Source organism: Panulirus ornatus, chromosome 9, assembly GCF_036320965.1.
Source record: "Panulirus ornatus isolate Po-2019 chromosome 9, ASM3632096v1, whole genome shotgun sequence".
Lineage (NCBI taxonomy): Eukaryota > Metazoa > Arthropoda > Malacostraca > Decapoda > Palinuridae > Panulirus > Panulirus ornatus.
The window spans coordinates 9,896,315-9,918,814 of record NC_092232.1 but is presented as its reverse complement, the minus strand read 5'-3'; the positions used below and the strand labels follow the sequence as shown (position 1 = coordinate 9,918,814).

General features: G+C 45.0%; 1 long non-coding RNA gene across 1 annotated transcript in view; it reads right to left on the bottom strand.

The window, feature by feature from the left end:
* Positions 1-22,500, bottom strand: part of LOC139750196 (uncharacterized) — a 1,037,082-nt gene that overhangs the window by 188,141 nt on the left and 826,441 nt on the right. The window lies entirely within an intron of this gene.

The window sequence follows — 22,500 nt, the reverse complement described above, 5'->3', positions numbered from 1 at the left end:
AAATCATGTTACTCCGTCATTCCATCTCATCCTCTGTCTCCTCATTTTCTTTCTTCCCTCCACTTCTGACAGGTACACCCTCTTAGTCAGCCTTCTTCTCTTACCCTGCTCCCGCATGAAGCGCAGCCTTGAAGCTGAAGAAGCTCAATAAAAAAAAAGGAGTCGTGGTGTTGCATAACTAACTGTATGTTGAGAGGAGCGGCAGGCGGAGGTGTACGATCATTTCTTCGTTAGGGCGACTGTGTAAGTCGGTGCCAAGCTTGGGAAAAAGAAAAAGGAGAAATGATATACGTGTGAAAGAAGCTGTGAAGGTGACCGAGTTTGGAGAAGTGGCTCGTGTGCAAATATACCAAAAAATCTCTCAAGTGATGAACAGCGTTGTTGTGTGAGAAGTAGAAGGCAATCAGGGGAGCAGTGATTAAGTGTGTGGGGAAGAAAAGTGGGATCTAGACGTATGAAGAAGATTAATGAATGGTAGAATGATCAGGTTAAATCACCAGCAGGAGAGAGATGGGAAATGTATGGATAGCACCTGAAGTGAAGATGTGCGTGTGATTAGGAGTGGTACACGAGAAAGAAGCGGGATGAGGAGGTGGGAAGGGGAAAGGGGTCAAAAGAAAGGTACAAGAGCAATAAAAGACGGCAGATGAGGGACGGGGAGAAGAGAGCAAGAATATCGATAAACTTCAAATAGAATATGGAGGAGGTAAGAAGTGTTAGGAAAACAAGAGAGCAAGCGAAAAAAAAAAAAACAACTGAGGAACAGAGCAGGTGAAAAAAGTGGCATCAGACAAAGATGTGGAAAAAAAAGATGAAGTATTTTGATGTACTGCTGAATGTTTCAGACGACAGGGAGGCGGATGTGGGGTGTCTGGGACGAGGTTAGCACAAAGAGTGAGAGCGTCACGGTAAATGGCACGGTGAAAAAAAAGAGTGGGTGGTGAAAGCCTTGCCCAACATCGGATGTGGGTAGCAGTCAGAAATACAAAGCTTTGCAGACGTGTTTCTAAAAACAGGGACGAGTGTTGCTTGTTGGTTAGTCAGGATGTCCATCGTATGTATGGCACAAGACGAGGTACCTGTAGGGGAGGGAAGAAAAGCAGAGGAGGGTAGAGGAGGGAAGAAAAGCAGAGGAGGGTAGAGGAGGGAAGAAAAGCAGAGGAGGGTAGAGGAGGGAAGAAAAGCAGAGGAGGGTAGAGGAGGGAAGAAAAGCAGAGGAGGGTAGAGGAGGGAAGAAAAGCAGAGGAGGGTAGAGGAGGGAAGAAAAGCAGAGGAGGGTAGAGGAGGGAAGAAAAGCAGAGGAGGGTAGAGGAGGGAAGAAAAGCAGAGGAGGGTAGAGGAGGGAAGAAAAGCAGAGGAGGGTAGAGGAGGGAAGAAAAGCAGAGGAGGGTAGAGGAGGGAAGAAAAGCAGAGGAGGGTAGAGGAGGGAAGAAAAGCAGAGGAGGGTAGAGGAGGGAAGAAAAGCAGAGGAGGGTAGAGGAGGGAAGAAAAGCAGAGGAGGGTAGAGGAGGGAAGAAAAGCAGAGGAGGGTAGAGGAGGGAAGAAAAGCAGAGGAGGGTAGAGGAGGGAAGAAAAGCAGAGGAGGGTAGAGGAGGGAAGAAAAGCAGAGGAGGGTAGAGGAGGGAAGAAAAGCAGAGGAGGGTAGAGGAGGGAAGAAAAGCAGAGGAGGGTAGAGGAGGGAAGAAAAGCAGAGGAGGGTAGAGGAGGGAAGAAAAGCAGAGGAGGGTAGAGGAGGGAAGAAAAGCAGAGGAGGGTAGAGGAGGGAAGAAAAGCAGAGGAGGGTAGAGGAGGGAAGAAAAGCAGAGGAGGGTAGAGGAGGGAAGAAAAGCAGAGGAGGGTAGAGGAGGGAAGAAAAGCAGAGGAGGGTAGAGGAGGGAAGAAAAGCAGAGGAGGGTAGAGGAGGGAAGAAAAGCAGAGGAGGGTAGAGGAGGGAAGAAAAGCAGAGGAGGGTAGAGGAGGGAAGAAAAGCAGAGGAGGGTAGAGGAGGGAAGAAAAGCAGAGGAGGGTAGAGGAGGGAAGAAAAGCAGAGGAGGGTAGAGGAGGGAAGAAAAGCAGAGGAGGGTAGAGGAGGGAAGAAAAGCAGAGGAGGGTAGAGGAGGGAAGAAAAGCAGAGGAGGGTAGAGGAGGGAAGAAAAGCAGAGGAGGGTAGAGGAGGGAAGAAAAGCAGAGGAGGGTAGAGGAGGGAAGAAAAGCAGAGGAGGGTAGAGGAGGGAAGAAAAGCAGAGGAGGGTAGAGGAGGGAAGAAAAGCAGAGGAGGGTAGAGGAGGGAAGAAAAGCAGAGGAGGGTAGAGGAGGGAAGAAAAGCAGAGGAGGGTAGAGGAGGGAAGAAAAGCAGAGGAGGGTAGAGGAGGGAAGAAAAGCAGAGGAGGGTAGAGGAGGGAAGAAAAGCAGAGGAGGGTAGAGGAGGGAAGAAAAGCAGAGGAGGGTAGAGGAGGGAAGAAAAGCAGAGGAGGGTAGAGGAGGGAAGAAAAGCAGAGGAGGGTAGAGGAGGGAAGAAAAGCAGAGGAGGGTAGAGGAGGGAAGAAAAGCAGAGGAGGGTAGAGGAGGGAAGAAAAGCAGAGGAGGGTAGAGGAGGGAAGAAAAGCAGAGGAGGGTAGAGGAGGGAAGAAAAGCAGAGGAGGGTAGAGGAGGGAAGAAAAGCAGAGGAGGGTAGAGGAGGGAAGAAAAGCAGAGGAGGGTAGAGGAGGGAAGAAAAGCAGAGGAGGGTAGAGGAGGGAAGAAAAGCAGAGGAGGGTAGAGGAGGGAAGAAAAGCAGAGGAGGGTAGAGGAGGGAAGAAAAGCAGAGGAGGGTAGAGGAGGGAAGAAAAGCAGAGGAGGGTAGAGGAGGGAAGAAAAGCAGAGGAGGGTAGAGGAGGGAAGAAAAGCAGAGGAGGGTAGAGGAGGGAAGAAAAGCAGAGGAGGGTAGAGGAGGGAAGAAAAGCAGAGGAGGGTAGAGGAGGGAAGAAAAGCAGAGGAGGGTAGAGGAGGGAAGAAAAGCAGAGGAGGGTAGAGGAGGGAAGAAAAGTAGAGGCGAAAGGGAGGGGAGAGAAAGGGAAATAGAAGAGGAGGGGAAGGGAGGGGAGAGGAGAAGAGGAGGGAGGAGGGAAAAGGAAAGGGGGGAGACGGGGGAGGAGAGAGGTTGGGGGAGTGGTGGGAGGGTGAGATATAGAGGGCGTGGTGACTCCCCGGTAAGAGGCAGAAGCATTCACAGGTCGCGGGAAAAAATGACGGGAAGAACGAGACAGAAACAGCGCAGGGTGTGTGTGTGTGTGTGTGTGTGTGTGTTGTGTGTGTGTGTGTGTGTGTGGGGGGGGGTGTACAGAGGGTGGTGTGGGGGAGGAAGGTGGAAGGGGTCGCGTGTGTGGTGGGAAGAAGAGGAGTAGGAGGAGGTAGAGAAGAAGAAGAAGGAGACAAAGTTATAAAATGAAGTAATAAAGTATGAGACGAGAACACACCATAGCATGTAATACCTCTCTCTCTCTCTCTCTCTCTCTCTCTCTCTCTCTCTCTCTCTCTCTCTCTCTCTCTCTCTCTATGACCTTCGCTCAGGTTCAGGTAAGGTCACTGAAGGATCGGGCCCCTATCATACCTACAGCTTTCTAAAGACCTGGCGAACAAGAAATGTCGACACACAGGAATTCTTCGGTGAAGTTACAGTAAAACTGAGTGTCAGTAATACTGGGAAACAGAACTGTTGTAAAGTTACAGAAACGAAGCTCAAGTCTGACGAGAATTCAGACCGGAGATGAAAAGATGGAGCGAATACTATTTTGAGTGCTCGGGGCCTGAACATGAAGGAAAGTGAAAGGCGTGCACAGGATAGAGTGAACTGCAGCGACGTGGTATACAGGGGGCGACGTGCTGTCAATGGACTGAACCTGGGCATGTGAAGCAGCTGGGGTAAACCATGGAAAGGTCTGCGGGGCCTGGATGTGGATAGGGAGCTGTGGTTTCGGTGCATTACACATGACAGCTAGAGAATGGATGTGGGCGAATGAGGCCTTTTCTTTCTTTGTTCCTGGCAATAATGCAGGAAACTGCGAACAAGCAAGTAAGAAATAACAGGGTGACAGACAGCTTCTGTGCTGATGCAGACACTCTGTGTTGGGTGAGCAACTGTTCTACTTGTGTTATAGAATGAAAGTCTGTTGTTGCTTCTGGGGTGTCGGGGTGTTGTATGTGACTGTGAGGTCGAACAGCATAGGAAAACCCTTCATGTTGAGGTTTGCCTGAGGTGATGGGAGGTCGTGTGGGAAAGAAGTTGAATGGAGTTGGAGAAAGAACTGTACCGTGGGGGAATCCACTGTAGAGTTTTAGCATGCTAGAGGTGAAACCACTATGAGTGACTCTAGCTTGATGGCCAACTCTCAAACTGGCCGACCACTTTTTCTAATTACTATAGAGGGTGCGTGTGTGTGTGTCAGGGTATGTCGCGTGTGGGCGTATACGTGAGGAGAGTACAGGGCAGCTGAGCGTGAGGCGCTCGGTGTGTTCGTTGTGATAGCTAGATCGTGGGCATGAAGGCTCTTGGGGTACGTTGGATAGGTGGTGTCTGTAGTGATGGGTGAAGTCCAGAGTGGTGACGCGAAAGTGTGACTCGTGTTTGTCTAGGGAGTGTTCATTCTGATGGGCGTATGTGTGGTGGGATTGGAGTTTTATGTCTTTGAGTTGTGAGGTCAACAGTTTAGTGTTAAGGTGGGATATCTCAGTGTTTATGTGTGTTCTTTGTTGAGAGGGAGGGGATCATGTAAGCAGAGGTTACTGAAGTGTGAGGCAATGGGTTAAAGTTTATATTTCTACTTCGGGGTTGGTGGCTAGGCACAGAGTGATCAGGGCGGGCGGGGTCTAGTGCTGTTGCATAGAAATGATGCCAAGGAGGTTTCAGTAGGACTATAGAGGGAGGATCTTTGCTTCACTGTGTAAGTGTTGAGTATCTGTGCTTACCAGGCATCCAGTCAATGGTTGTTGTGAGTGCATTATCTGCAGTTCTGTTATATATATATATATATATATATATATATATATATATATATATATATATATATATATATATATATATATATTATCCCTGGGGATAGGGGATTAAGAATACTTCCCACGTATTCCCTCGTGTGTCGTAGAAGGCGACTAAAAGGGGAGGGAGCGGGGGGGGGGGCTGGAAATCCTCCCCTCTTTTTTTTTTTTTTAATTTTCCAAAAGAATTAACAGAGGGGGCGAGGTGAGGATATTCCAAAAAAGGCCCAGACCTCTGTTCTTAACGCTACCTCGCTAACGTGGGAAATGGCGAATAGTTTAAAAGAAAGAATATATATATATATATATATATATATATATATATATATATATATATATATATATATATATATATATATATATATATACATACACACAACAACAACAAGCCTAATCCATCAGAGAACATCATATAGCCAAGCAACAGCAGCAGGACAAAGAAGAAATACTTCGGGCGTAGGACTTAGAAAACGGAGGGAAAACAATTAGGTCCGTCGGCACAGGTGAAAAACAAATGAGTGTTGAGATGCGCCAGGCCGGCTCCTCAACAGCGCGCGTGGGAACCCAAGCCTGGCGCGGGCCAATAACGAGACGCCTGCTTTTTTACTAATAGTTTTAACGGTGTGGAGAAGGGGGAGGGAAAGTGGTAATAAAAGACGGTAATTGCGGAGGAGGGAGGATGCCTCGGGCGAGTGGAAGAAAAGGGAGAAGAATAGCGGAGACAGGCGGATCGGAAAATCGAATAGGGAGACGGACTGGATGTCGGCATGCGATGGGAAGGGGCCTCTCATATATTTTTTTTCTTTTTTTTTTTTTTAACGCGGAACTCATTCTCAAATATTTACGGTTCCCCCCCCCCCCCCACAGAGATGCTTAACTGATAAAACGCGAAAATAAAAACCTCGTGAAACACACTTCATGGCTGGAGGGAGGCGGGGCACTCCTATTTTTGTCGTTGCCCGAGTCGAGTTGACATGTAGTAATTACGTTAACCAAAGCGTCTGTGACAACGTTGGAAGCCACGCAGGAAACTGCTTTGTATTACGGACTTTCGGAGACTCGGGGATGCCTCAGTTTATCCTTAAATATTCGAAAAGAAAAAAAAAAAGAATGAAAAGAGAGAGAGAGAGAAAAAAAAAAGGCATGAAGAAAAATGGGCGACTGGTTACAGATCTGTTGACTTCCGAGGTGTCTATATGTAAGTTACTGGTGTTGCTCAGTAGAGAAAAAATTACGGTAATAAGTTTCTATATCAGATTCTGTGTCGATATTTCACCAAACAAATCTATATTTATTACTTATCTATCTATATGTGCGTAGAGGTATATATATATATATATATATATATATATATATATATATATATATATATATATATATATATATATATATATATATAAAACAGTGATTCGACTCTGGATTGAATATTTAGTACTGTAATTTCTAGTTATTTGGAAAACCTACGAACGTAGAATTCGGTACAGCTAACAGTCACTCCAGTCCAGAGAAAACCTATCATTAAGAAACCCAAACTTAGAGTTGAAAATCCAAAGGTCATCCGTGCATCACACTTCCTTCAAGATACATAACGGTCACAGAACCAGTCGACTTACGACCTCACACAGCCATGAGCTTCACTCCGTCAGATATGCATTTGAAACTGCACTCCCCAGACATGTACGGATTAAACTTTCTCGTCTGCAATCTGGACACGTCCCATCTCTGCAAAATTACATCCACTCGTTCAACACTATCACCAGATCACCTCATATATATATATTCCAATGAGTCCACGGGGAAAATGAAACACGATAAGTTCCCAAGTGCACTTTCGGGCAATAATCACATCATCAGGGGAGACACAAGAGAAAAATATAACAGTCAGTTGATAAACAACGAAGAGACGTAGCTAGGACGCCATTTGGTAAACAAGTGACTGTCTGAGACAGACAACTTATTATGTGGACAAAGAGGTGAATTGTTTACAAATTTTATCAACGATAAAGTTATCCTATTTGTATAGGCCTTCATTAATATTAAGGTTATAATTCTTGGTGTATTCAATAATAGAAGATTCAGTGATATTTCTCGTGGTACTGGAGATAGAGTTAATAATTGAGATGGCATTACTCCAGACAATACAATGATCATAGTTTTTAACGTGATTAAACAAGGCATTTGATTCTTGTTGTGTTCTTATACTATATTTATGTTGCTTAAGTCTAAAGAAAGATCTTTACCAGTCTGCCCAACATAAAACTTATCACAATTTCTACATGGCACTTTACAGATGCATCCAGGAGAATTTTCTGGAGAGTTCATGATTATGATATTCTTTATAGTATTATGGTTACTGAAGGCAACATTATATATATATATATATATATATATATATATATATATATATATATATATATATATATATATATATATATATATTGGAAAGAATCACAATTTTGCGCGTGATCAAGATATTCCTACGAGTCCACGGGGAAAAATGGCGTCCTAGCTTCGTCTCTTCGATGTATATCAACTGACTTATATTTCTCTCTTGTGTCTCCTCTGATGATGTGATTATTGCACGAAAGCGCACTTGGGAACTTATCGTGTTTCATTTTCCCCGTGAACTCATAGGAAATATATATATATATATATATATATATATATATATATATATATATATATATATATATATATATATATATATATATATATCGGTAAAGAAAATGAAAACAAATCACAGTGTAAAGAGAGTAGGAAATGAAACAGATTACGTCAGGAGCAACAGCTGTGAGCGTTTTAAGAAGAGACGCACAAATAACACCAGTCGTGGAGGGGAAGAAAGGAATTTCTTTCAGTTTATTTCTTTGGCGTATTGGTGATGCTGCACTCAACTTCTCTTTACTGTTCTGCCATTTCACGTTTTAACAATCCCGCTAAAGAGGAAAATACTTTGCCTGATTCAAAGCGAGACGTTGTCCCACGGGCTTGTATCTATTACCGCGAGGGAAAGCAGGCTGATCCAGTCTTAAATAGCTGCTGCTTAGATGAAGGCCGTCGAAGGCTCTGATAACTCTGTATGTGTGTGTGTGCACACCAAATCGTCACCTTTACCCTCTTCATTTTTCTAAGGTAGGTACGTTCGGGTCGCCTACAAGCCTCGCCGTTGTGCTCTATCTGCTGTACCTTCGTAAATAACCGTGTAACTCGGTTAACGAAAATCGAGCACAATATTGAGGTGTGTGCGGGGGGTGGGCGCGGGACGCACCGGGGAAAATAAAAGTTTACCGAACTTGAATTCGTCGAAAACCGCACGTTTCAACGCCAACAACACTTCCGCCATTCACTTTTTTTACCTACCACTTCCCTACGATGCATACTTGGCTTTCGGTCACCAGAGATGACCTGTCTACACCCGAGTGCCGTCCCTCATGCACGTCATGGAGTCAAATAGAGTTCACTCGCACCTCCCACGTAGTTCCATCTGCCAGTCTTGCATCAAACCCTTCAGAGAGAGAGAGAGAGAGAGAGAGAGAGAGAGAGAGAGAGAGAGAGAGAGAGAGAGAGAGAGAGGTACACAACAGCCCTGCTCGCCAAGTGTCGTCCCTCCAGCAACGACTGATGACTCACAGCGATGCGCCAGAAGCGAGCGACCAACGAGCGTCGTCGTGCGCCAGCAACGAGCACTGAGCGGCGCCGCCTTTTGGAATACAGATGAACGACCAAGTCTAGACTCCTACAACGACCAAAACTACCAGCACACAAGGGCGACGACCCCCCTACCCAACCACCACCACACAAGGGCGACGACCCCCCTACCCAACCACCACCACACAAGGGCGACGACCCCCCTTACCCAACTAAGTCGACCTCTACCACTAAAGATAACGACTGATAAGATATCACACAATAACTACGACCGCTAAACACCCACCACAAACGAGTGTCAGGCGCCATGATACACCGACAACGACCACTAACAGTGACCACTAAGTGCCATCATGCACTAATAAGAACGACTGTAACACCCTCGTTCATGAGGAACGACCACGGAACCACTTAACATACACCAAACCTCACTACCACAAACAGCATGACGCAACAAGTACGACCCCAGTTCAATCGGCACGACCCCCGGTCAACAATTGGTCGTTAACCAACTACCTGCTCTAACCAACCACTTCAGCTGTCGAGTATTTCATTTTTCTCTTTTTAATACAGATAGATAGATAGATAGATAGACAGACAGATAGAAAAGATAGATAAGACATATAGATAGAGATAGAGTGTGTGTGTGTGTGTGTGTGTGTGAGTGTGTGTGTGTGTGTGTGTGTGTGTGTGTGTGTGTGTGTGTGTGTGTGAGTGTGTGTGTGTGTGTGTGTGTGTGTGTGCTCCTCTCCTTCATGCATCAGATTCATTACTCCATCTACGTTCCACACCATCTAGGTTGGTCGTCTCCATCACAGGTATCCACTCATATAACCTTTCTTTCAAGAGTCATAAGCTGTCCAAAGCTTTGCATATCTCTAGCATCTCCACATGTGTCCCCCTATTTTTTTTATCAGCGTCTTACACACACACACACAAACACACACACACACACACACACACAAACACACACACACACACACACACACACACACACATACACACACACACACACACACACACACACACACGATACACAAGAATTATCTTTGTCTTTTCATTTCTCTATCAAGCTGGGTCACTCTACGTACTGTTTACATCTTCTGTTGGGGAGATGGGCAGGAGAGGCGCTGGTGTTGCGGGATGAAGTGGCAGGGGGGATGTGGAGAGGTGGAACGAAACGGGGGGAAGTGCAGAAGCTGGGGGAGGGAGGGAAGGAAGGAGGGAGGGGTTAGTGTGAGGGAGGAGGGGTGCTGAAGAATTGGGCAAGCAGCGGAGTCGAAGTGAAGGAGCTGAAATGGAAGAGAGGACGACTTTGACGAAAAGTCGAGGTTAGACATGAAGGATCAGGAGGAAGGAGAGAAGAGGTTCAGCCCACACCGGCATGAGAGAGAGAGAGAGAGAGAGAGAGAGAAGAGAGAGAGAGAGAGAGAGAGAGAGAGAGAGAGAGAGAGAGAGAGAGAGAGAGAGAGAGAGAGAGAGAGACAGGACACCACTCAGGACGTCTGTGCGTCTCGGAATCCTCCTAGAGTATTCTACCAAGCCCTATCCCTCCAACCCCACTACCCGAGCTGTAGGCGAGCCTCTCCACTGACCCCATGACACACACACACACACACACACACACACACACACACACACTGACAGCTCGAGGACGCCGGATGCAAGTGATTTAACCTCATATAATTCCCTCCTCCTGGGCTGGTTAAGGTCGGCATGTCTGGTCCCCTCCCCGCATTCTGTGTTTACTTGACCTCATTACGGGCGGTTAGGAAAAAAACGCCCTAGCGTTTCAGAATACGTAGATAACGGTGTTAGATACCCGAGGGTGTTGGTATATAGAAAAGCTTCCTGTGGATTTTGAGAAAGTGATGCGAGGGAGGGAATGACGGGAGGGAGGGAAGGAGAGAGGCAAGTGAGGGAGGTGGGCGTTGGAGTGGTGCTGAAGACATGCGTGTAGCGCTGTTGACGGAGGAGAGAACACGACGAGATGAGGACGACTTGCGGAAGAGTGAGGGTGGCATCTGTGGTGATGATGATGATACAGGGTGTGACCAGCACGTGTGGCGTCCTCACACACACACACACACACACACACACACACACACACACACACACACACACACACACACTCACAGTCCTATCTTTGGGGAATAATTAAGGAGGCCAACTGTCAGCTGGCAATCATCAGAGCTGCATCTATCACTGTTAGGGAAATGTTCAGCCAGCTGTTCACATCCTACGTAAGACCAAAACACAGAACATGCCTCTCATGTTAGGTCACCGCACCTAGAGAAACAAAAAGGACTAGTAGAGAAGGTCTAGAGGAGAGCAACGTGATGGTACCAGAGTTAAATGGCTGAGTTACAGGAAATGGCTAGAGGCCTCAACTTTGGCCAGCACGGAAGACAGAAGAGAGAGTGGGGATCTATTCGCAATTTTTAGTTTTCAAATCAACTATATAACCAGAGGACAAAACATGAAATCAAATGACAAAACTTCTTAAATAAGAGGTGAGGAATTACTTTCATATTATAAATGTGGCGAAGACAAAAATATACAAAAATATAAAAAGCTGTATGAAAGTAGAAAGTGTTCAAGAAATGGGTGTAGGGCTTCCTCCACGTACAGGACAAACACACACACACACACACACACACACACACACACACACACACACAAATACTCGTCTTTGTCCCTCTCCTTCTCTTTATTCTCTTCGCCATTCCATTCCCAACTCTCTCCATCTGCCCTTCCCTCCCTCTCCCTCCTGCACTGCGCCTGCGCCGCCCTCCCTGACCATCAGGCCGTCTTCCTCTTTCATTTCCCGCCGCACATTACCACACAACTCAAGGGGGGGAAGCCGCCGTTCTCGCCCCTGCACACAAGACCCGGGGATCCCCGTCACACCCCCATCACCACCCTCCTCCTCCTCCTCCTCCAAGAATGAACAGATATTTCACCCCCTTCTTAGTTCTCCTCCGCCCAGGGTCTTAGAAACTTCAAGGTGCCGCCTGATGGCTGAACTTGGAGGATTTCTCTCCTTTCTGGACTTAAGTTTGAAACGAAAGGGGGCAGTGGGAAGGCCAGGGAGAGGGGGAGAAGGGTGAGGATGAGGAGGGGGGTGTGTAAGACGTATCTAAGTAGAGTGGGGTGTTCGGGGTTGATAGGGGTGGCTGGTAACTTGTTAAGAGGGATTCCAGTCTGAGGATAACCAGAAGATGGACAGAGGCTGAAAGGAGGAACAGAGGGATTCACATCCAGGGTTTGGCAGAGTTGGCGAGAAAACCAGTGGGTACTAAACGCAGGCTTTGCTTGAAGCAGAGGACAAGTGCCTGTCGAAGGAGAGGACACGAGAACTGACATCACAGTACAGTTCAGTGAAGAATCGTGATGAGGGAAGGTGGAGGAGCCTTGGTGGGTTGGTTCCTCTGGACACCGAGACACTATATGGGTCTTAGGGACCTCAAGCAGAGACTTCGAGTGGGTACTTCAAGTAAAGTCCTCGAGTAGGGACTTCTAGTGGGTGCTTCGACTAAAGGCTTCGAGTAAGGGACTTTGAGTAGGGACTTCGAGGAGAGACTTCAGATAGGGATTTCGAGCGGGCACCTCGACTAAAGACTTCGAGTAAGGACTTCGAACAAGGACTTCGAGCGGGAACTTCGTGAAGCCGTGGGTTCTGGAAGACCTGCCTGGAGAAGAATAACGTTCCAAAAACTAAGTAATAACACCAGCTTAGGGGAACTCTGCAATTTCTGTGCCAGTAACACACTGAAGAAAAAACAAAACTAAGAACTATGCTGTGAAATCGAAGGAAGAGAGAGAGAGAGAGAGAGAGAGAGAGAGAGAGAGAGAGAGAGAGAGAGAGAGAGAGAGAGAGAGAGAGAGAGAGAATCGCAGGCCCAAACTCGTCGTGAGATACAGGTATTACATATATATATATATATATATATATATATATATATATATATATATATATATATATATATATATATATACAGATGCCTCACATTCATGAAGTAAGTGAATGTGAAAGAAGAACTGGGACATATGACAACGAGACGAAAAACACTTGTGTTTATGTTGTCAACAAGAGATTAATCAGACGGGACTCACGGGAAATCTCCTCAGTACACACAAACACCGACTGTCTGTACAAATACAAGGCAACTTCTCAAACACACGACATACATGGGATAGGACAGAAACCCACAAGGTATATGGATGACTTTGATACACACACACACACACACACACACACACACACACAGGCACACATCAACACACACATACATACACACACACACACACACACACACACACACACACACACACACACACACACACACACACACACATTAACACAAACACACAGGCACACACCAACACACACATCAACACACACACACATCAACACACACACACACACACACACACACACACACACACACACACAGGCACACACCAACACACACACACACACACACACACACACACACACACACACACACACACACACACAATACAAAAGTAATAAATCAAAACCTCTGAACATTTGCCTGGCATAAACAGGAAGCTTTTGTAGATTAATGTAGTTTTCCTTTTGTTCTTCTCTTCAAAAAAGACTAAACGCGATTCATACGGAACTACTTTCTTTTTTTAACAAAATATTAATCCTCTGAACACGTTAGTACGACCCTTAAGCATATCTCCACGACCCTTAAGCATGACGGCACGACCCTTGGGCATGACGGTACGACCCTTGGGCATGATGGTACGATCCTTGGCCATGACGGTACGACCCTTGGGCATGACGGCACGACCCTTGGCCATGACGGTGACGGTACGACCCTTAAGCATGATGGTACGATCCTTGTGCATGACGGTACGACTATTTAGCATGAAGGTACGACCCTTAGGCTAGACGATACGACCCTTTAGCATGACGGTACGAACCTTCGGCTCGACGGTACGACCCTTGGCATGAACCCGGCCCTTCTTGAATAACATTGCATTATGTTTTCTACTTATGAACACCAAAAATACATGGATCGGGTACTGAATAATGCAGGAAGGTGAAAGGTGTGCGCGGGACAGAGTGAACTGGAGCGATGTGGTATATAGGGATCGACGTGCTGTCACTGGATTGAACCAAGGAATCTGAAACGTCCGGAGCATGCACTGGAAAGGTCTGGATAGGGAGCTGTGGTTTCGGTGCATTACACATGACAGCTAGAAAATGAATGTGTGCGGATGTGGCCTTTCTTCAACGGTTCCTGGCGCTACCTCTCCAACACGGGGAACGATGATCGAGTATGAAAACTCTCTCTCTCTCTCTCTCTCTCTCTCTCTCTCTCTCTCTCTCTCTCTCTCTATCTATCTATCTATCTATCTATATGGAAAGCAGGATACTGCTCACTATTTCCTCTTTTCCATTAAATATTGACCAAATGTCTAGACAGACAGTCTCTCACAACTCGTCAAGGCAAAGTTGACCTTACAGACACGGTGTGTGTGTGTGTGTGTGTGTGTGTGTGTGTGTGTGTGTGTGTGTGTGTGTGTGTGTGTGTGTGTGAGAGAGAGAGAGAGAGAGAGAGAGAGAGAGAGAGAGAGAGAGAGAGAGAGAATTCTTGTCTGTGACGACACACTCCCACATTCTCTCTATCTACCGCCGTCTTTCCAATGTCCTCCCGTTTCTTTCTACTTCTCTGCTCTCTCTCTCTCTCTCTCTCTCTCTCTCTCTCTCTCTCTCTCTCTCTCTCTCTCTCTCTCTCACCCTCTCCCTGTGGCACGTGCACAGGTGACGTCACGTCGCTGATGCCTCTCTCCCGCGTAGGAATTTAATAAAGACGATCCAACTCTAACCTTATGTTGTCCTGCTTGTTAAAGGGGATGGGATCTTATAGCCTTTGTCTGGCTCTTGTTCTCGTTGTTATATTGAATGATTTTTATCTCGTGAAAACCATGGAGATGACAGACGCAGGGGTCATCACTAACAGTAACTATATAATGATAATAATAATAATAATAATAATAATAATAATAATGATAATGATAATAATTTTTTTTTTTTTTTTTTTTATACTTTGTCGCTGTCTCCCGCGTTTGCGAGGTAGCGCAAGGAAACAGACGAAAGAAATGGCCCAACCCACCCCCATACACATGTATATACATACGTCCACACACGCAAATATACATACCTACACAGCTTTCCATGGTTTACCCCAGACGCTTCACATGCCTTGATTCAATCCACTGACAGCACGTCAACCCCGGTATACCACATCGCTCCAATTCACTCTATTCCTTGCCCTCCTTTCACCCTCCTGCATGTTCAGGCCCCGATCACACAAAATCTTTTTCACTCCATCTTTCCACCTCCAATTTGGTCTCCCTCTTCTCCTTGCTCCCTCCACCTCCGACACATATATCCTCTTGGTCAATCTTTCCTCACTCACCCTCTCCATGTGCCCAAACCACTTCAAAACACCCTCTTCTGCTCTCTCAACCACGCTCTTTTTATTTCCATAATAATAATAATGATAACAATAATAATAACAATAATAATAACAATAATAATAACAACAATAGGTGAATGTAGGTTTGCGGCAGGGGTGTGTGATGTCTCCATGGTTGTTTAATTTGTTTATGGATGGGGTTGTTAGGGAGGTAAATGCAAGAGTTATGGAAAGAGGGGTAAGTATGAAGTCTGTTGGGGATGAGAGAGCTTGGGAAGTGAGTCAGTTCTTGTTCGCTGATGATACAGCGCTGGTGGCTGATTCATGTGAGAAACTGCAGAAGCTGGTGACTGAGTTTGGTAAAGTGTGTGGAAGAAGAAAGTTAAGAGTAAATGTGAATAAGAGCAAGGTTATTAGGTACAGTAGGGTTGAGGGTCAAGTCAATTGGGAGGTGAGTTTGAATGGAGAAAAACTGGAGGAAGTGAAGTGTTTTAGATATCTGGGAGTGGATCTGGCAGCGGATGGAACCATGGAAGCGGAAGTGGATCATAGGGTGGGGGAGGGGGCGAAAATTCTGGGGGCCTTGAAGAATGTGTGGAAGTCGAGAACATTATCTCGGAAAGCAAAAATGGGTATGTTTGAAGGAATAGTGGTTCCAACAATGTTGTATGGTTGCGAGGCGTGGGCTATGGATAGAGTTGTGCGCAGGAGGATGGATGTGCTGGAAATGAGATGTTTGAGGACAATGTGTGGTGTGAGGTGGTTTGATCGAGTGAGTAACGTAAGGGTAAGAGAGATGTGTGGAAATAAAAAGAGCGTGGTTGAGAGAGCAGAAGAGGGTGTTTTGAAGTGGTTTGGGCACATGGAGAGAATGAGTGAGGAAAGATTGACCAAGAGGATATATGTGTCGGAGGTGGAGGGAACGAGGAGAAGAGGGAGACCAAATTGGAGGTGGAAAGATGGAGTGAAAAAGATTTTGTGTGATCGGGGCCTGAACATGCAGGAGGGTGAAAGGAGGGCAAGGAATAGAGTGAATTGGAGCGATGTGGTATACCGGGGTTGACGTGCTGTCAGTGGATTGAATCAAGGCATGTGAAGCGTCTGGGGTAAACCATGGAAAGCTGTGTAGGTATGTATATTTGCGTGTGTGGACGTATGTATATACATGTGTATGGGGGGGGGGGGGTTGGGCCATTTCTTTCGTCTGTTTCCTTGCGCTACCTCGCAAACGTGGGAGACAGCGACAAAGCAAAAAAAAAAAAAAAAAAAATAATAATAATAATAATAATAACAGTAATAATAACAATAATAATAACAATACTAATAGTAACATTAAGTGACAATACTACTACTACTACTACTACTACTACTACTAATAATAATAATAATAATAATAATGATAATAAGTAATAGTCAATAAACCTCACTGATTTAACAATTCCCTTAAAAAGACAAATTAAGAAATGGCGCTCCATAGCTACAGTACAGATCACCGCTACAGCAGGTACTGTGGAATACTCGATAAAGGCCTTACAATATGGGTACATCTAGATGGAAATATAGAGGGAGAATTAGATAATAGGTTGATGTCCATCAATGACAGATGCCAAATATCAAAATAAAAGGGAGAGAAAGAGAGAGAATAGATCCAGTTTTCTATGGTAAAGTGGAACAGAGAAACTCTGACAAGAATATCATGAACAAGGCAGAAATGTTATGGACAAGGGAGGAGATATTAAGAACAAGAAACATTATGGACCAGGCTGGCATATAATGAAAACAGTAAGAAATATTATGGACCAGACTGGAATATAATGGTCAAGACAGGATTATCATGGACAAAGCAAATTCGTAACAGATCTCTTATAAACTTCCACGAGAGAGTGAGCTTCATGACAGAGAAAAGCGAAAGATGGTTGGGCCCGTGTGTATTTGGACTGCCAGAAAGCCTTTGACACTATCTCACACATCCCACACAGGAGGTCTGCACACGAGCTACGCAGGTAGGATCAAGGAGGAGACTCCTGGGAAGGACAGACGATTACGTAAGTGGAAGGGGAACGAGGAGAGCGTCCGAGGAGGACCTTCCTGATATATGTTGGGGTCACAAGCACCTTGCCACACGGCTCAGTCGCCGGAGCAACGCCCCACTTGATCTACGGTGTTTGACGCACGAGAATGCCCGACACTCACTCCTGAGTATGTATGTATACGGATGATGCCAAGGACAAGAACGAAGTAAAGAATGAAGAGGACTGCACCAGCTTACAAGGGGACCTGAACAAAGTCCAAAGCTGGTTTTGTAACACGGCTGATGAAACCGCAGCCCAGGTAAATGCCATGGACCGAGGACTATCAATACAAGTGAGAACATCATTCAGCAGGAAATAACGTGCAGGTAACTGTACGTGAGAGGAATTAGGAGTCGACATTGTACCTACCCTCTGACCACCAGGGTTCGACCTCAGGAGAATTGACAAACGAGAGATCAATGTCTCATGGGCAATAATAAAATCGCTTGGGCAGAGAAATATCTAGTAAACTGTACACACAGAGTACAACAAGCCAAAGTTGAGAGTACACCGTCCAGGTTGGGTCACTGCCCTGAACAAGCAAAGAAAGACAACCAGTAAAGCATCAGAGGAAGGCAAAGACAACATACGATGAGAGGCCCACCACTGAAGAGAGAAGAGTAAGGGGTGACTTGATCAGGAATTCCAAGTTACTGAACCAGTGCGGGGATGTCGACACCAAACATTTCTTCTAAAGATATAAACACACAGAACAAACAGACGAAAAAAAAAACAAACACGAAAGCAGAGAAATGTGAGGAAGTATAAATTGGAGGAATGGGACAATTGGGGAGACGCAACTGTGTGTGTGTGTGTGTGTGTGTGTGTGTGTGTGTGTGTGTGTGTGTGTGTGTGTGTGTGTGTTGAGATCATGCAGAAGCTTCAGCAAGTGTATGGTGGTACAGAGGGATGGAGAGCTGGGGGGTGGCCCACAAGGGTTACAGAACTCACATCCCAGTACAGCATAAATATCACACACACACACACACTACCCATGTAATAGCTGTTCCGTGTGAATGTAGAGACCACGGAAGGTTTCTTATCCCTCGTTAAATTACCATGTTATTGGACAATCCGGTAACGATGAGAGTGGAGGAGGAGGAGGAGGAGGAGGAGGGGTCTGAAACCTCAAAGAGGGACAACCTGTGGACTGGCAGGGAGAGGCATGAATTCTTGGAGGGGAAGTGACTCCAAAAGCTTTGGTTTTGCAGAAAAGCAGGAGAGGGGGTTTTTGAGGGACAGAAACCTGGGGAGAGAGAGAGAGAGAGAGAGAGAGAGAGAGAGAGAGAGAGAGAGAGAGAGAGAGAGAGAGAGAGAGAGAGAGAGAGAGAGAGAGCTGAAGTTTTGATGGGGTTTGGGTGGGGAGGGGGAAAGCCCAATATATATATATACATATATATATATACATGTATATATGGTGTGGGAGGCAAGTTGTTAGAAGCAGTGAAAAGTTTTTATCGAGGATGTAAGGCATGTGTACGTGTAGGAAGAGAGGAAAGTGATTGGTTCTCAGTGAATGTAGGTTTGCGGCAGGGGTGTGTGATGTCTCCATGGTTGTTTAATTTGTTTATGGATGGGGTTGTTAGGGAGGTAAATGCAAGAGTCCTGGAAAGAGGGGCAAGTATGAAGTCTGTTGGGGATGAGAGAGCTTGGGAAGCGAGTCAGTTGTTGTTCGCTGATGATACAGCGCTGGTGGCTGATTCATGTGAGAAACTGCAGAAGCTGGTGACTGAGTTTGGTAAAGTGTGTGGAAGAAGAAAGTTAAGAGTAAATGTGAATAAGAGCAAGGTTATTAGGTACAGTAGGGGTGAGGGTCAAGTCAACTGGGAGGTGAGTTTGAATGGAGAAAAACTGGAGGAAGTGAAGTGTTTTAGATATCTAGTAGTGGATCTGTCAGCGGATGGAACCATGGAAGCGGAAGTGGATCATAGGGTGGGGGAGGGGGCGAAAATTTTGGGAGCCTTGAAAAATGTGTGGAAGTCGAGAACATTATCTCGGAAAGCAAAAATGGGTATGTTTGAAGGAATAGTGGTTCCAACAATGTTGTATGGTTGCGAGGTGTGGGCTATGGATAGAGTTGTGCGCAGGAGGATGGATGTGCTGGAAATGAGATGTTTGAGGACAATGTGTGGTGTGAGGTGGTTTGATCGAGTAAGTAACGTAAGGGTAAGAGAGATGTGTGGAAATAAAAAGAGCGTGGTTGAGAGAGCAGAAGAGGGTGTTTTGAAATGGTTTGGGGACATGGAGAGAATCAGTGAGGAAAGATTGACCAAGAGGATATATGTGTCGGAGGTGGAGGGAACGAGGAGAAGAGGGAGACCAAATTGGAGGTGGAAAGATGGAGTGAAAAAGATTTTGTGTGATCGGGGCCTGAACATGCAGGAGGGTGAAAGGAGGGCAAGGAATAGAGTGAATTGGAGCGATGTGGTATACAGGGGTTGACGTGCTGTCAGTGGATTGAATCAAGGCATGTGAAGCGTCTGGGGTAAACCATGGAAAGCTGTGTAGGTATGTATATTTGCGTGTGTGGACGTATGTACATGTGTATGGGGGGGGGGGGGCATTTCTTTCGTCTGTTTCCTTGCGCTACCTCGCAAACGCGGGAGACAGCGACAAAGTATAAAAAAAAAAAAAAAAAAAAAATATATATATATATATATATATATATATATATATATATATATATATATATATATATATATATATATATATATTACCACTTACACTCGGATGATATTGCAATCTCAGCCAACAATAGCATTTATATATGCAAGACAAGTCAACACATGATAATACAATACGCAGAATATATTCTTTTACTGCAGCAAGCAATGCATTATAACCTCCCGCAGGAGGACTGTATTTTTCATACAACTACATTCCCACGTTGTATCCAGCGAAAACAGACTTTAGAATACAGTTTCCCCTCGGAATACATCGGCGATTTGTTCCTAAAGTGTATATAATCCACACTTGACGTTCGCGGCGGCAGCAGAGCCGTTCGGCCCAAGAGTCTCGGATTAACCCGGGTTGAATCTTACGAACGCAATCCCAAGCTAAAGTAATCCGGGCTAATCCGAGACTCCCACGCGAACGGCAACTTCTGTCAGAACAACATTAAATACTGAATCTCTTTTGACAAAACGTTTGTGTGTGTGTGTGTGTGTGTGTGTGTGTGTGTGTGTGTATATATATATCTTTCTTTCAAACTATTCACCATTTCCCGCGTTAGCGAGGTAGCGTTAAGAACAGAGGACTGGGCCTTTGAGGGAATATCCTCACCTGGCCCCCTTCTCTGTTCCTTCTTTTGGAAAAAAAAAAAAAAATGAGAGGGGAGGATTTCCAGCCCCCCGCTCCCTCCCCTTTTAGTCGCCTTCTACGACACGCAGGGAACACGTGGGAAGCATTCTTTCTCCCCTATCCCCTGTCCCTCAACCCTACTGTACCTAATAACCTTGCTCTTATTCACATTTACTCTCAACTTTCTCCTTTCACAAACCTTTCCAAATCAGTCACCAACTTTTGCAGTTTCTCACTTGATTCAACTCTCTCTCTATATATATAAACATCGACTCAATTCAATCTTCACATGCCCAATATGCAACTTTCACTTTATACACATATATATATATATATATATATATATATATATATATATATATATATATATATATATATATATATATATATATATATTCCTATGTGTCCACGGGGAAAATGAAACACGAAAAGTTTCCAAGTGCACTTTCGTGTAATAATCACACCATCAGGGGATACACAAGAGAGAAATATAACAGTCAGTTGATATACATCGAAGAGACGAAGATAGGACGCCATTTGGTAAACATGTGATTGTCCAAAACATACGAGCGTTCATAAACTTATCATTTTACAAATCTTATCAACAATAAAGTTATCTAATTTGTACAGACCATCACTAATATTAAGATTATAATTCTTTGTGTATTTAACAATAGAAGATTCAATGATATTTCTCTTGGTAATAGAGTTAGAGTTAACAACTGAGATGGCGTTACTCCAGTCAATACAATGATCATAGTTTTTTTACATGATTAAACAAGGCATTCGATTCTTGTCCCGTTCTTATACTATATTTATGTTGCTTAAGTCTAACAGAAAGATCCTTACCAGTCTGACCAACATAGAATTTATCACAGTTTCCACAAGGAACTTAATAGATGCAACCAAGAGAATTTTCTGGTGAATTCCTGATTAAGATATTCTTTATAGTATTATTGTTGCTAAAGGCAACATTTACATTAAAGGATTTAAGCAACATGGGAAGCAAAGTGAAATTATTATTAAAAGGGAGAACTAAAAGATTCTTGGTGTCAATGGGAGGTTTGGGCTCAACTCTATAAAATGATTTCTTTGCTAACTTAAGGGAATTATCAATGAAAGATCTAGGGTACTTTAACTTAGATCCAATAGAATATATCTTCTCAAACTCATCATCAATAAACTCTGGACTGCAAATACGAAATGCCCTAAGGAACATAGACTGAAATGATGATGATTTAACTCTGTCATGTTGAGATGAGTAATGATGGATATATGAGCATACATTGGTGGGTTTTCTGTATATGCTAAACTTAAATCACATCATATATTTGCCATACGTCACCACACACAGAGATAAATCACATCATTTATTAGCCATACGTCACCACACACACACAGATCAACCTCATCTTCACGTGAATGGACGAAATGCTCCGTAAACACAGAATATATCCGACTGCGTGTATTGACACGACATGCGCGCCGATGGACGCAATGCTGCGTCACCCTGACGCACTGATTAGTTCTCGCGTCCGAGAACCATCATCTACGCCTACAAAAGTCCAGGCCAACTTGACTCTGCGTTGAGAGAGAGAGAGAGAGAGAGAGAGAGAGAGAGAGAGAGAGAGAGAGAGAGAGAGAGAGAGAGAGAGAGAGAGAGAGAGAGAGACTGTACGACCTCCCCTCCATGTGGTGCTCGGGGGGAGGCTGGGGTATGACTGCTCCACCGTCCCAGTACACAGTGATAAGAAGGTCTTCTCCCCCAACCTTACCCTTCCCCGCCTCGTGACACACACGGGCAAACACACATCACATACCATACCATCACGTACCATCACGCAGCATCACTTACCCTCACATACCATCACGCACCATCACTTACCCTCACATACCATCACGTAGCATCACGTACCATCACGTAACATCACATACCATCACGTAGCATCCCGTACCATCACATACAATCACGTACCATCACATACCATCACGCACCATCACATACCATCACGCACCATCACATACCATCA